At 45.8% G+C, this 15,254-nt stretch overlaps 1 protein-coding gene across 1 annotated transcript in view; it reads right to left on the reverse strand.

The window, feature by feature from the left end:
- Positions 1-15,254, reverse strand: part of Csmd2 (CUB and Sushi multiple domains 2) — a 540,652-nt gene that overhangs the window by 481,217 nt on the left and 44,181 nt on the right. The window lies entirely within an intron of this gene.

Here is a 15,254-nt window from a genome sequence, read left to right on the forward strand (position 1 = left end):
CGGGTGCACGCCCCACCCTTGGATCTGGCTCAGGAGAGAAGCTGATGGACAGCAGGTGAGCGGGGCCAAGTCTGCATTTCCTCCTACTTCCTGGGGGTGTGCTGAGCAGAGGCTGGGGGACCATGCTGTGGGTGGCCTCGCCCTGGGCTTCCTCCCACCCGCCCAGTCTCCTGCTTGCCTCCACTGCCCTCCTCTCTGTCCTTTTCCAGCTCCATGCCAGGGCCTCTCGTCCTCTCTCCCTAGCCTGGAGGACCTCCCGCGTGTGCACCTGATGACTCACAATGGCACAGTCCAGACCAGGTGCCGGCCACTCCCTTCAAGGCCGAGGTCTCCTTTGGTAGGCTCTTGACACCCCCGGCCACTCTGTGCTCTTCTGATGCTCGCTCTCTCCGGGGATGGACTAGTCCCTCCACTCTTTGTGTAAGAGACCCTTGAAGGTGAACCACTCCCTCTCCTTCATGACCCTCTGGTCAGTGGGTCACCCTGTGTCAATTTCATCTCCCCCACCCCACACCAAGCTCTTTGCTGGCCTCCCATAACTCCCAACCGTTGAGTCCCATTGACTCTGGCCCTGGACGCCTCATACTTCACCCTGCAACGGAGAGCATCATTTCAAAATAGAAATCTCATCAGGCACCCCCCACCCATCTGCCCCAAGCCTTCAGTGACTCCTCATTGCTCTTCAATAAGGACAAAAACACGGAAGGTCTACAAGGGTCTCTTCATGGTCTGGCCCTTAGTGACCTTTTTTTTAAAAAATATATATTTTTTAGTTTTATTTACCTCTTGCCCCACACCCACTGGTTTTCAGCCAAACACCTGCCCTCCACAGCCCTGCGCACCTGCCCTCCGACTGCACAGCCTGTGCACCTGCTGTTCCCTCTGCTTAGAACACTCTTCCTTCTTTCCTGGCAGGTCTTTCAGACCTCAGTCTGGTGTCCCTCCTTGATTAGGTCAAGCCCCCGCCCCCATTATCTTCTGTCACAACCTCTCCTTGGCAGCACTCGGCACAGGAGCAAGTCTCCAGGCCTCCGTGTGATGGTTTCATAAGCACCGTCTCACCAGGCCGTGAGTCTGTTAGACCAGAGACCATACGAGTCTTCCATCTGCGACTCCACCCTCCAGCTCAGCAGCAGGCACAGGGTAACTTCCCAATAATTCAATAAAGCTCTCTTGCACTTACTCAGTATCTGCCTAGACGCTCTCCTAAGACCTTGACCTACACTGGTCTGCTGATCAGTTACCACAGCCCTAGGATCGACACGATTCACATCGTCCCCATTGTACCGATGCAGAACTAGGGCAGAGAGAAACTAGGGAAGGGGGTCTGAGCCGCTGTTACTCAGAGGTGGGATTTAAACAAAAGTCGTCCACTCTCTTTACCGTGATACTGATAAATTGTCGCAACACTTTTTTTTTTTTAAAGCCACTTTAGGGATTAACTGACAAAGGGCACTTAATCTCTAAAATGACTTTAATATTAAGAAATCTCTTAATACAAACTATCCCATTAGAGGAGAAAAAAAGTTAAGGGCTTCTGAATAAACTCTAAAGAGGCATTTAATAAAATTAGACATGTAACTGATTAAAATAGGTATTCAGAACTAGGAAAGAGAATATTTCCTTTCCATGATAAAGCATCCATTTTTGAACAATACCCTACATCGTACTTTTGGCAAAACATCTGATTAGGATCAAGAACAAGACAGAGATGCCATCTTCCCCCCCAGGGACTTCATGCCTTATTGGAAAAGCTAACCCATGCGACACAAGAGAAAGAAATGAGTAAGATGGCTTGCAAATGATACATTAATGTACTTAGAGAGTCCAGGAGAATCAATCATAAAGTGATTAAAACTCTAATAAGAAATTTCAGTACAGTAGCCAAATGCAAAAACACATAAAAAATCAATAACAACCCTATACACCAGCAACAGAGAAAATATTAAACTAAAGTTCTTGCTTATGGTAACTACAAAGTGCATATAATACATAGAAATAAACTTAGTAAGAAATGTATAGGTACTACATGAAATAATTTTGTGAGAAGGATTAAATATTTTTAAATAATTGGAGAGACAATACAATCTTGAGTGGAAAGACTAACTACTGAAAGGTTAATTTATAATATTGACCTCTTGGAAAATTATTGAGAAGTTAATTTATAAGCTTAATACAATTCTGATCAAAAGCCCAATGACCTGTTTTAAATTTGGTAAAATGACACCTAAGTTTAACTGGAAAAATAGGTTATTATGGACAGTGCATTTTTTAAAAAATGGTAGTAAATTTAGTAGTTTCACATTATAAGATACTAAGTGGAGTCACACATGACCACTGAAAATGATGTGGGGGTAGTACCAGAGTGACGGATAGAATCTGAAACAGTAATATAAGAATAGTCTTAACATAATAATACATATAAGGAAATGTTTTAAAAATCAAGGAGGCAGGGCACAATGGTACACACCTGTAATCTCAACTACTGAAGAGGCTCAGGCAGGAGGATCACAATTTCAAGGCCAGCCAGGGCAACTTAGTGAAACCCTGTCTCAAAATAACAGAAGAAAGGACTGGGGTGGTGCTCAGGGGTGGAGTACTTGCTTGGCATTTGTGAGGCTCTGGGTTTTATCCACAGTACCTCAAAAAAATTCATGAGAAAATAAAAAGATATTTGCAGGTACAACTACTGTTCAGAGAAAAAATTGAGTTGTCTCCTCAACTCATGCCATAGACCAAAGTAAGTTCCAGATGGAGTAAAGAGTTAAAAATTAAATATATATATATACTTAATATATTTAATATATAATATATGTATTAATATATATTAAAAGAAAATTTAAATAATTATCTGTGATTTTCTGAACAGAAAAGTTGTGGAAGAGACTGCAAGATAGTTAGTTTTATCTAAAAACTGTCAAAATAGAAACAAAATCAAAATGCTTACAAAAGTGATAGAAAAGTAACACCCTTAATAAAGAGTGATTACTCGGGGCTGGGGATGTGGCTCAAGCGGTAGCGTGCTCGCCTGGCATGCGTGCGGCCCGGGTTCGATCCTCAGCACCACATACCAACAAAGATGTTGTGTCCGCCGAGAACTAAAAAATAAATATTAAAAATTCTCTCTCTCTCTCTCTCTCTCTCTCTCTCTCTCTCCTCTCTCACTCTCTCTTTAAAAAAAAAAAATAAAGAGTGATTACTAATAATAATTTTAAAAAGAGCAAGCCCTATATCTAAAAAAAAAAAGGTGGGGAGGCTCCAAGAGAAGACTTGAGTGGCCAGGGAACCAGAAATATACCCAAATGAGATCATGAAATAAAACTTCCACCTCCACAACTTTTAAAGGGGCCCTGGGGACACCTCACAGGCACCGGATCTCTATGCCCCTAAACCCTCCTTGGTATGTGGCTGCCTCGTGTCATTCACTCATTCATTCACTCCTTTAGGTAAGACCCTATGATAAAGCCAGGGGGCCCAGATCACAGACTGGACACAAGTGAATCCATCCATCCATGGGGACGGACTGTGCTAAGGGTCACAGAGAGTGGCGCTGAGGACCTCACAAGGGCTGCATCGTCTGGGCCACCCTCCTTCATTGGCGGGCAACTGTGGATACCAGCATTCACCACCAACCCCTGCACCCTGGACAGCTGCCTCAGCTCAGCCCTGCCCTGGCCTAGAGGTTCTGACTCGGAACCTGGGTAGGAATGGTGTCTTCTGCAAGAAGTATCTAGAGCAAGAGGTGAAGGGTGCTCAGGACATTTTCCATGGGATGGAAAAGATAAAAAGAGGAGGAAGCAGGAGACAGACACAATAGGAAGAGGAGATCTGGGGAGCAGTTGCATTAGGAGAAGGTGGTGACCACTCCAGGTGGTGACCACCACTGAGAGACTAAGATGAGGGTCTTGGATGAGGTCACTTGGTTTGACGTCTGAATGGTCCCTCTGGTAATAAGAACACGGAAAGTAGGAGCTTTGTTCTGGTCTTTGGCGGGTCTTCAGGGCCTAGAATTCAATAACTATCTGCTCAGTGGATACATCCATTTCAACAAAGGCAGGTGGGAGGGGATGAGGTGGATAGAGGCAGGTTTGTAAGATGTAGAGGCAGGATTGGCTGGTGCACCTTGCAAGGCCATTATATTTTAAACAAAAACATACACATTGCTCATTGTAGAAAATGTGAAAAATACATCAAGACTGTAAAAAAGGAAATGGAATCTCACTTTCCTTCCAGAGGCAACTGCTATTAATATTTTCATCTTTTTTTCCTACAATTTTCCATGCATATTTCATATTGTTGAGATAATATTGCACATACAATTTGGGGAGCTCTTTTTACAGTAAATTATTCTTAAATCTTAAATTACAAAAGGCACTTGTAATACTCACAGATACAGGGTGCACGCAACACGAGTATAAAGGAAAATTCATCTCCAGCCTCCCTCCCTTTCGCCCTATCTAAAGTTACTGAAGTTAGCCGCCAGGCCTGAGCCCCTCCCCACTCCGCCCTTGCTCATGCAAACATATGGACACATTTTGGGAGAATTTTTATTATATTGCTTTAAAAGTGAGATTGCAGTTCAGTGCATTTCTCTGCAGCATGCTTTCTCACTTAACAATACGTTGGGGACACCTTCCAGGTCAGTAGATACAGATCTAACTGATTTTTTTATATATAAATGTGCAATATTCCCTGGCATGGGTATATCTCAATTTATTCAACCACTCCTCTGCTGCTGGCCATTTGGGTCATTTCTTGGTTTCCTTCCGTAACAATTCAGTAAACATTATAACGTGAGTCTTCTCCCAAGAGTTGAATCTGTTCATAAACAGCATTTCAAATGGATCCACAACATCCCAATACATGTTTATACTAGAATTTACTCAACCATTCTCCTATTGTCAAACATTTACATTGTTTCTGGATTTTTTCAAATATATATTCTGTTATAAGACCTGGACCCTCAGCGAGTCTGGGGACAGGTTGCTGGCCAGTGCAGTGGAAAATGATTTTCCATGGCCAGAGTCCCAGAATGAATGTTCACCTCGTGTGGTCATTGTGTCCAGCTTTGCTTTCTGGTGGGGTTCTGTCCTTGTGAGGCGGGCTGACGTCTGTGGCGGGCACTGTCAGGGATGACTACAAAGGGGCATAAAGCCTGACCTGTATGGAAGTCTCCTGAATCCAAATGGATGTTCCCGAGTTGGGAAAGTTGGACCCAGTGCCCGGACTCCAGACTGGAATGCTGATGGAATGAGTCCGTGCAAAATGGCCATGTGTCCTTTTAATGTCCTTGAAATATGAATTTCTTCCAAGTAAAAGGCCTTCACGTCCGACGTTCTGCCCCAAGCAGGGAAGAGCTGCCGCTGACTTGCATAGAGAGGGGCCTCCATTTCTCTCCCAGCATCATGTGGCCTGCCCACTCTCACCCATGCCTTTAGCCTCTGGTGATGTAGCTACTAAAGGAGGCCAAGACCAAGGCCATGGCTCAAGAACAACCTCAGAGAACTGGATTCTTGGGGCTGGTTTTCATTCTTTTTTTTTTTTTTTTTTTTTTGGACAAATTCCCTAGCACAGGTTTCCAAAAGTGCAGGCTTCTGAGTTTTTGGCTTTTGGTCACCAAAAGCCTTTCTAGAAAACATGCACCCTTTCACGTTCCCAACAGCCATGTCTAGGAACACCTATGTCAAGCATTGTGCCAACACCGTGGGTTATCTTATTAAGAAGTTTTTGCCTGGAAAAAATGGGGGAAAAGGCACAATGTTTTAGTTAGCATTTTTTTTTTTTTATGGCTCGGATTCTACATCTTTCAAGTTAAAAAATTTAATTTCTCTCTTTGGGAACTAACTGATGAAACCTTTGGGTCATTTTTCATCCTGGCATTGATTTTTCTTATTGAACTATATATCCATATATCATCTAATAGAAGTGAATCCTCTATGCATCTATGGCATTACATGGATGCTGAATTAATATGTGTCAAATAAATACATGCTACATGTATGTTTTGCAGTTGTATTAGCTATTTATTTTTATTATGTTTGATATAGAGAGCTCTCTACATTTTATGTACTCAGATCTTGTAGATCTGACTGTTTTCTTGTCAATTCATGCCAACTCTGTACAGAATCGGGGTTCTGCTCTTCTGTGGTGTTTGTTGTCAATATTGTTTTCTGCCTGGTGTGTGCTTTCTGTGTTATTTGGAGGCCTCCCGTGGATTAAGCGTCCAGCGCTCACAGCTCAGAGGCAGCCTCGTTTCCCTCTTTCTTGGTGATACTGTCCCTTCATTTACACTGAGAAAGTCTTTTCTTGAAGATTGGCTGGATTCTCATCTCACCAAACAGAAAAGTCAAAGTCTTTGCTGTGGCCCCCAGAGACCCAAGTTTACAGGTGTCCCTTGCCCCCTGTCCTTTGTCCCTGTGATCTGGCTGCTCTGCCTCCTAGATGTTCCCTGAGCCATACACTCTCCTAGGGACCCTCACTCTTGCTGGCTCTTCAGCCCAGAAAACCCCTCCCACAGGAGCTGCATGACCTGCCCCCTCAGGTGTCCATCACACGCTCAGAAATCACCCTGAGTAAACCCCAAGCCATTCTCCTCTCAGACAGGTGCTCGGGGTCCCTGCTTGTTTTCTCCACAGCACAAAGCACCTCTGGTGTGTATTTTCTTGTTATTTTCTGCACTGTCACCTCCACTAGAATGCACTCCTCCATGACACTAGGAGCACCGTGGTTCGGTCCTCTGCTCTACCTCCAGCCCCCAGGGCTGCACCTGGCACTTAGTAGATGCTCACTGAAGAGTGATGGGCTGAGTGGATGCATACCCATCAACGGCCTACTTTGCTGTCTGTGTGGCAGCCAGCTCACTCCAAGCACTTTGAGACTCATTACCTCCTCTAGAAGCCTTCTCAGAACTTTCCAGCAACCTCCCAGTCCTTCCCCATCATTCACAATGCACACCACTGCCCTCGCCAGTGGTCACGCCATGCTTCTGTGAACAAGTAGATTCCTCAACTTTTAGTCACATATTTTTCTTCAGCACCTAGCTCAGCACCTGTCCTCAACAGACACTTGGTACTTAGTTTTTGAATGAGTGATTGAACCGATCGAACTAATGGTGTATAATTTTCAGACAACACCTGCCAACTTCATTTGTCCCTATTTTTATGGCTTGCTTGGGAGGTGGCTTCGTGAAAAGCTTAGAAGTATAGGTTTTGGAAGCAAAAGCCTCGGGTTCAAATTTCAGGTTTGCCACTTAATACCATGTGGGCCATTTCTTGAAACTCTTTAAACTCTTAATTTCAACATCTTTAAAATTAAACTTGTTTCTAGAACGGCTGCGTGGATGAACGTGATACTGCCTGCTAAATTACTAACTACCTAGAACAGTACCTGGTATGCACTGTCAGTAATCAATAAGTACCAGCTAATCTTTTAGTAAAGATTTGTAATTTTATTGATGTAGGTCCCAGTCACATCTTGTTAAGGTTATTCCAGTGTATTTTATGTATGTTTTTGTTACTCTAGTAAATGACATTTTTTCCCAACATTTTTTCCTAACTGGTTATTACTGATATACAGAAATTTTTATTGATTTTTATATATTCATCTCACATCCGACCAGGTTTTTGAACTCTCATTCATTCTCAAGATTTCTCCGTTGATTCCCGTGGGCATTTTAGGTACACAATCATGTTGTCTACAAATAATGATAATTTCAAGGAGATAACTCTTTTGAGAAGTTTGGCAGGAAAATTCAATTGGGTTCTGCAAATATTTATGGACTGATAAGGTCAATTTGGGATAGATTCAGTTGGAGCTGCGAGTGGGACATCCTATAAAGACGGCCAGAAGGTAATTAGGCTGTAGACCAGTGTTTGGGGGTGCAATCTGGGCTGGAGATATGGCTCTGTCACGGCCATGCCACTAAGGAAACTGCCCTCCAAGGAGCACAGAGGAGAGCTGCTGGTGCCGGGGAAGTCGTCACCGCCCTGCAGGTGACTCAGCTGCCACATGGAACACCACTGGACACGTCAAGAGCACAGTGGGCCTCTGGGCCACCTGCATGTGTGCTTCCTGGCAGGGCCACGTTGTCTGCAGAAGGGAGAGGCAGGGGTCAAGCAGTATCACTGGCCCTCGACACTGACCCCACAGAAGAGGACCAAGTACCTACCTGGTCGTCAGGGGTGCTGGCATCCAGCCTCATCTGAGCCCCTCTCCCGCTGCAGCTTGTGTACTGTGGTCATCCCAAATAGCTCATCGGCTGCAAACACCCCAGGTCTTCTCAGGTCCTTCACAGTGTTTGGCCCTTTGCCCAGAATGCTCCTCCCCGCTGCCTCTACCTAGCGAATCTTGCTCACTCTTTCAGATTCAGTTCACACAGCACCTCCTCAGAGGGCCTCTCTCATTTCACAGAAAGATCTGTCTCTGACTCTCTCTCTCTCTCTCTCTCTCTCTCTCTCTCTCTCTCTCTCTCTCTCTCCACCCCCATGACCCCACAGGGGTGACCGTCCACCCCCAACTCCAGACCTGTTATCTCATCTGTGTCTTTCAAAACAACAAAGACAGTTTGCCACTCTTGCTTAAAACCCTTCAATGGCTCCTCTGGATGAATCCTAAACATGGGGCTGTGAGCCGGCCCTTCCCTGTGAGCTGCCTTCCCTTAGGGAACTCCCCAGCCGGAGTAGGCTCCCTAGGGTCCCTCCAGCTCAGTACTGTCGCCCACTCTGAGTCTTGCTGCTCCCTCTGATGAAGCATCCTTTATCTCCTGCTCTCATCCATTCTGCTCATCCTCCAGGTCACAGAGGGTCACAGCTTAAATTTCACTGGCCCCAGGAGATCTTTCTGGCTACCACCCTAAGCTATATTCCTCTCCTTCCACACATACCGCACTCTGTGTTCTCAGGAGCCTTGTGTCTACACTGGCTCATGGACCACATGTTACCGCATTGTTTAGTGTCTGAGATGTGGATTCCAGAAAGGTAGAGCCCACAGGAAATTCCTATTTCACATTGACTGGGCCTCCAGGAGGACTATAGGCTTAACTTTCTCATACCAGAAGTGGGGATGTGTCACCCTGGACTGTCTTCAGTTCACCATCTCCTTGTGATTCTCTAATGTGATCATCCAGATAGCTGCTCTATGCAATTGCTTCCAGGTGACCATCTCCCATAAGACAGCTAGATAGTGTCTATTTGACTTATCCACCCACTCCTCCCACACCCCTTGTGTGCTATGTAGATATGCCATGGTGACCCTCCTTAGTCACAATGTGACCTCCTGGAACTTATGCCTGTTGCTCTAAACCCTCCAATTCCAGCACTTGGATAAAGCTCTGGATCCCAGTAAATGCCTCAACCCTCTGTCCTACTTCCCACTAGTTGAGCATGTCCCAGATGGCTCCCCGCTTCCAAACAGCCCTGCAGGTGTGTGGCCCTCTTCTTTCTGAGACCTGAAGCAATTAAAACTGCTGCTGCTATTTCAAGTGTTCTGTTGAGCTGTCTCCCATGTGCCTCCCCTGACTGCCACACCCAAACCCAGCTCTCCTGGTCACAGCTCTGCCGTGTGGCTATCTTAGGAGGAATAAACTAGACACCTTCCAGACAGCAGACACAAAGGCATGTGCCAGGATAAACAGCCTCATGGGTTGGACACGCAGGTATTCTTCCATCTGCCAGGATAAAGAGGTACCCTGTGACAGGGACACTGCCCCCATCCTTGACTACCAGAGAAGGGCTAAGTTTACAGCCACCCTCCCTTGGAGGCCTCAAAGCCAAAACAAGAGGAAAATATGATGCCAGAGCCCAGAACATGGTCTGAAATCCAGTGGCCACCCTGGGAGAGCTGTCAAGGGCAGCACCTTGCCCATAACTCTGCAAGGTCACACAGCCCACTGAATGGCAGACCTGGGGCTCCTCCACGATCTGGCACCTGTCTGTAATCCTAGTGCCCCGTCCATGGCCTGGTATGCATCGTGGGTGTGCAATAAGTGTAGAAAGAGACAGGGGTTTTTAATAAAGCTGTGCACTGACTTTTTACCCTGTAGGCTTTAGTGAGCAGAGAGATTTCCATTAATGGCTAAGAGGCTAGCCAGCTTTCCCAGCCTGAGCACGACTGACAGTTAAGGAGAGCTAGTTCTTGGCTGTGGGGTACCGTCCTGCACACAGAGGATGCTGTGAGTCACCTCCAGATAAAAACCACTAACCGTTTTGGAATTCCTAATGAAAGCTGGAAATTCTCTCTCCAGAATAATGCACCTAGGAACCTAACTTCTCACGGTTTCCACACATTTCAGGCTGACGTTGCTCTACGTTTGTTGTGCCATGGCCCCCTTTGACAAGCCCTGTGACCTCTTTTTCAAACGATGTCTTTAAATGTGCACAACAAAGTGCACAGCATTTCAAAGGAAACCAATTATACAGAAATATGGCTTTCAAAATATTTTGAAATTTTATCATAAAGTAATCTAGGTACTCCTTTATCAATGCATTATAACCAAGATGCAGCAGCAGGCCTGATAAATACTATAGCTCAAAGCATAAATGCTACAGTAGAGATGGCGGTAACAATCGTAATGTTCTATGGTAATACCCCATGATCTTATCAGTGACAGATTCCCAGGTACTGCTAATACTACTGTGCTTTGCTGCCTATATTCATGATTGATAGAAATGCTAAGCTTCAAGAAAACATGTAATTTTCCCTATCCAAGCTAGGGACTCCCTGGATTCCAACAAGAACCCCAGAGATCCACGCCCAATTTTCCAAATTTTATTCAGCAGTTGGGGTTAGGTCTATTTAGTTCCAAACTCTGCACATATGTTGGGATGGGGAGAGAGAGGCCCATGCCCTCAGGGAGTTCATTGTAAAGTGTGGGGGACACACAATCCTGGCCCATCTTACTAAGTGTGTCTCCTCTTGGTGAGGGGCTCAGGAAGACCACATTGTTAGACCTCAAGGGAATGAAAGGGAGCACATACAAACTACCTAGGAAAACTGGTGCTTCTCTGTAGGTCTAAGAAAGAGACTAACATCTATCCAGTGGCTTCACCAACATCATCTCCCTAATACTTTGCCCTTTGAAATAGCTGTTACAACAACGCCCTTACTCACTTTATGGGTGAAGACACCAAAGCACCTTGATGTCTAAAAACAGCATCAAGGTTAAACAGGTAGCCGAGGAAGAGCAGGGATTCAGACCCAGATCTGTGTGAAAGCAAAGCTCAGGATCTCCATCCCCACAGCCTCTCCCTCTGCCAGGCTGCCAGGGCTTCACATGCCATCTGGGGACACACTCCCAAAGCTACAGTCCTGGTTCCACTCTGCACCTAGTGCCGCGGGTCAGAGCCTGGGATTTACTGAAAAGAGCTTAGCACAGTCACTGTGCCTCAGGGACATGGAAACAAACAAGGTTTCCTTCCTTCTCTCAAGCTGGGGGTACAGGCAACAAAGGCACAGAACAATGCATGGCGGGGAGGGGGTGCAGCAAGGCTCTCCTGCACCATATCTAATTGCTCTGTGGGAATAATCCCATACCGCTCTGGTTCCTAATTCCACCTCCAGGCTCCCTGATTCTCCTGGACATGCTGCACACAGAAGCCACCACTGTGGACCAAATATGATTTTCCTTGCCTGGCAATACAGATGAAGCTCATTTTTCATCATCTCCAGCCAACACCAGCTAGGGGTTGTTCACCGTGTTGACGGGGAATCCTGGACCTGCACAGGCATCTCTGCTCTGCTGATGACAGAGACTCTCTCTCATTGAGTTGTGCCACATCCTTGGATCGGCCCCAAGAGAAGGGGCCAGGTATATCTGGGGACAATTGTCTTTGCCAGGCTGATCCTGCTCCTGTATGGGATTTTCAGAATGAAAACAGGAACTAATCATTGAGTTTTCTCCACCTGAGAAGATAACTATGCTGTGGCTTTGTTCCAGAGGACAGTGGCTGATCAGAGCCACTGAAAATTTTGGGCTTGAAAGACAGGGCTTAGAAAATGCTTGATTCATTCATTTACCCACTTAAAAAATGTACTGAGCACCCACTCTGTCCAGGCACCATGCCCTCATGAAGCTGACATTCTAATAAAAATAGAAAATTAAACATGTTTTCTGTGCCAAGTGCCACTGTCATAGGCACTTTACATGTACCAATTCATTCCATCCTCACGGTTTTATTAGATAGGTATTATTATTCTTTTCATTTTACAGATAAGAAAACTGGGGTCCAAGAAAACTAGATATTCTGTCCACTGGAAACAACCAAGCAACCATCTGCCAAATCCTGTCTTCTTAACACACTACTCTCATGGATGGATGAATGGGTGGATGGATGGAGAAGGGGAACAGTAGAGAGCTGCTTATTTTGGCCAGTGTAGTAAACCATACCTCTTTCTAGAGTACTCTCATAGGGGTAAAAACAACTTTGCTTCAGGTACCCCCTTCCTCAAGTGTCAATCATCTCAGCTCAAACTTCTAGGTTTGAATTAGTTGCCCAATTGCTAGCCACTTGGGGAATAAATCCACTATGACGAGAGAGAGAGAGAGAGAGAGAGAGAGAGAGAGAGAGAGAGAGAGAGAGAGAGAGCTGTGTCTGACTCTTTAATTTCCCACCTGGTGCAAAACATCCTGGAGAGGTTGAACAGGCATCCCCAGTGACCTGAGGCCAGGAGAAACAATCACCCTGAATGAAGGCATTAATGGTTCAGCACCATGGACAGCAGTCTTGCTCCTGGAAGCCACCAACAATTCACTTGCATCAGTTGCCTCAGTTGATACAGCAACACCACGCAGAGAAGCCTGCGCATTCCAGACTTCCCAGGGGAGGAATAATCATAACAACTTTGGGAACAAAAGTGAATTGTCAAAAAAAAAAAAAAAGCATTAAACCAAGCTTGTGTCTCTGTCACCAATCCGAGGACCTGATGATGACAAGAACCACCCCCAATGCACTAGTGACTCTTCAGCAGAGGGCTTGGCATTTCCAGAATGTTCAGCTAATATTTGTTGAATAAATAAATCAAAACTGTGGTTGTCATCTGTGCCTTTATTTATTTATTTTGGCTTTTCATTTGTTATTCTATCCATTAAAAACACATGCCGCTGTTTTGTCTCATACATACAGACAAAACAGACAGTAGAATCGTTCTCATCTCTGAGGCAAATGAACAACTTCAAGCCCTTTGCCCTCATGTGACCTGCATTTGGAAATCAATTAAACAAACAAACCACCACCACAATAACAAGAAACCCTAACACATGCAGAGAGAAAGGATAGGAAAACCAGGGCTCTTGATTCTGCTTTGGTAATTACTGGCTAGAGGTATGGCCAAGTACCTCAGAGCTCCTCCATCTATAAAATGGCACCTTTCCATAAACACTCTGAGACAATTGACCCAACTGAATGGTCGGTGGCACCTGGAACAAGACCGCTGTCCATGGTGCTGAACCATCGATGCCTTCATTCAGGGTGGTTGTTTCTCCTGACCCCAGGTCACTGGGAATGCCTGTCCAACCTTTCCCAGGATGTTTTGCACCAAGTGAGAAATTGAAGAAACTCGCACACGCGTGCACACACACCCACACACACACATACACACAGATGGAGTGCAGGTGAGAACAGAGAGCACTGGATTTCAAGATTCCACTCAAGGCCCTGAGTGTCTGAGACACTGTCCTTGGTCCCTGGGCCACATGGAACTAGGGGTAACACTGCAGGTGGTTTTCCACAGGAGGTTTGGGTGGGCCCTCAGAGGTTTTCCTGTGCTATTCCTGACACTTCTCAGCAGCCCATGACAGGGAGGGGGCAAGTGGGAGGTTTACCTCTCTGGAAACTAGAGATGAGGAGACTCAAATCAGACAACATGAGGAACAGAGTCCAGAAGGGTACCACATGTGGTCACCAGCTTCTGGGTGCAGCTTCTCCTCCCTCCATGGTGGCCTAATCTCCTCATTTCCCAGCAGCTTCAGACTGAACACCTGGAAATCCAAAAGGTCTACTCATGGAGACACTCACAGCAGCCATGGGGCAAGCCCAGACCAGACTTTTCTTTCCATGAAAGCATTCGAAGGTCCTCTGAAATTCCACGTGTTTCCCAGTCTTCAGCTGTGGGGAGCCACTCTGAATGACCCACGCCTCCACCCTGAAGCAAGAGGCTCTGACTGATCACTACCTTTCTGCATTTTGTAGTGACTTGGGCATTATCCCAGCCCAGGAAGTAGAAGGCGTGTCTTCAGGAGCTACAATCACCTGTTCCTTTGTAATACTACTTCTTTGCCCTGTTTGGGATAGAATGGAAACGCCCTTTGTGTGTCCCCTTCTCTTGCTCTGCCCTTGGATGTGGCCTTCCTAGATGTCAGTCAACCTGCTGACAGCAGACATCATGAAGCTAAACTCAACCCACTGAAACAAGACCCCTTGCCTCATTTGAATGGCTTCTCCTCAATAAAAGGGTTCGGCACATTCTCTCTCTCTCTCTCTCTCTCTCTCTCTCTCTCTCTCTCTCTCTCCCCCTCCCCCACTAAGGTCAGAGGAGCCATCACAGAACCCAAAGAAAAAGGTATCTCTGTCTCTTATGTGATTATTTCGTGCAGCCCAGTTCACCTGGAGTGACCCTGAGTGTTTTAGTCATGAGGAACATGACAGTCAGCAGATGTATTGCTCTTTTTACGTGCAAAGGAAAGGACTTTGTGTTTCCATGCCCCCAACTGCACATTTGAGTTTTATATGAGCTGTTGGTGATCTGGAAATTGCTCCTATCAAAAGGGAAACTCAAGCTAATTAGCAGTGTGGTCAGACCCAGCCTGGCTCAGCTCAGACCAGCCTAGATGCCAGCAAAGATTCTGCACTCAATGGACATTCTCTGGGCTTCCACACATGCCAGGCACTGCACAGACACAGGCTCTGCTCTCCCACGCCTCCCTCCCTTGCTCACTCCTCTCCAGCCACATTTACCTCCTTCCTGCTCCTCTAGCACATGGGCCACGCTCTCTCCCCAAGGACTTTGTACCTGTTTTCCTTTCTTCTCACAAACATCTTTCCTCCAGATAAGGCAAACTCTCTTCCATCAGGTCTGCTCAGCATATAGCCTTCTGTACCAGGTCCATCCATCTGACAATCCCCTTGTAAAGCATTAATCCATCCTCATTCCCATCTCTGGCACCTCCAATCCTCCTTAACTGCTCTATTTTATTTCTTTGATAGCATGTCCTACCCTATAGTACACTATGTAATTTACTTATATAGTGTGTTTATTGTTTG

Source organism: Urocitellus parryii, chromosome 11 (assembly GCF_045843805.1).
Source record: "Urocitellus parryii isolate mUroPar1 chromosome 11, mUroPar1.hap1, whole genome shotgun sequence".
NCBI classification, from domain to species: Eukaryota; Metazoa; Chordata; class Mammalia; order Rodentia; family Sciuridae; genus Urocitellus; species Urocitellus parryii.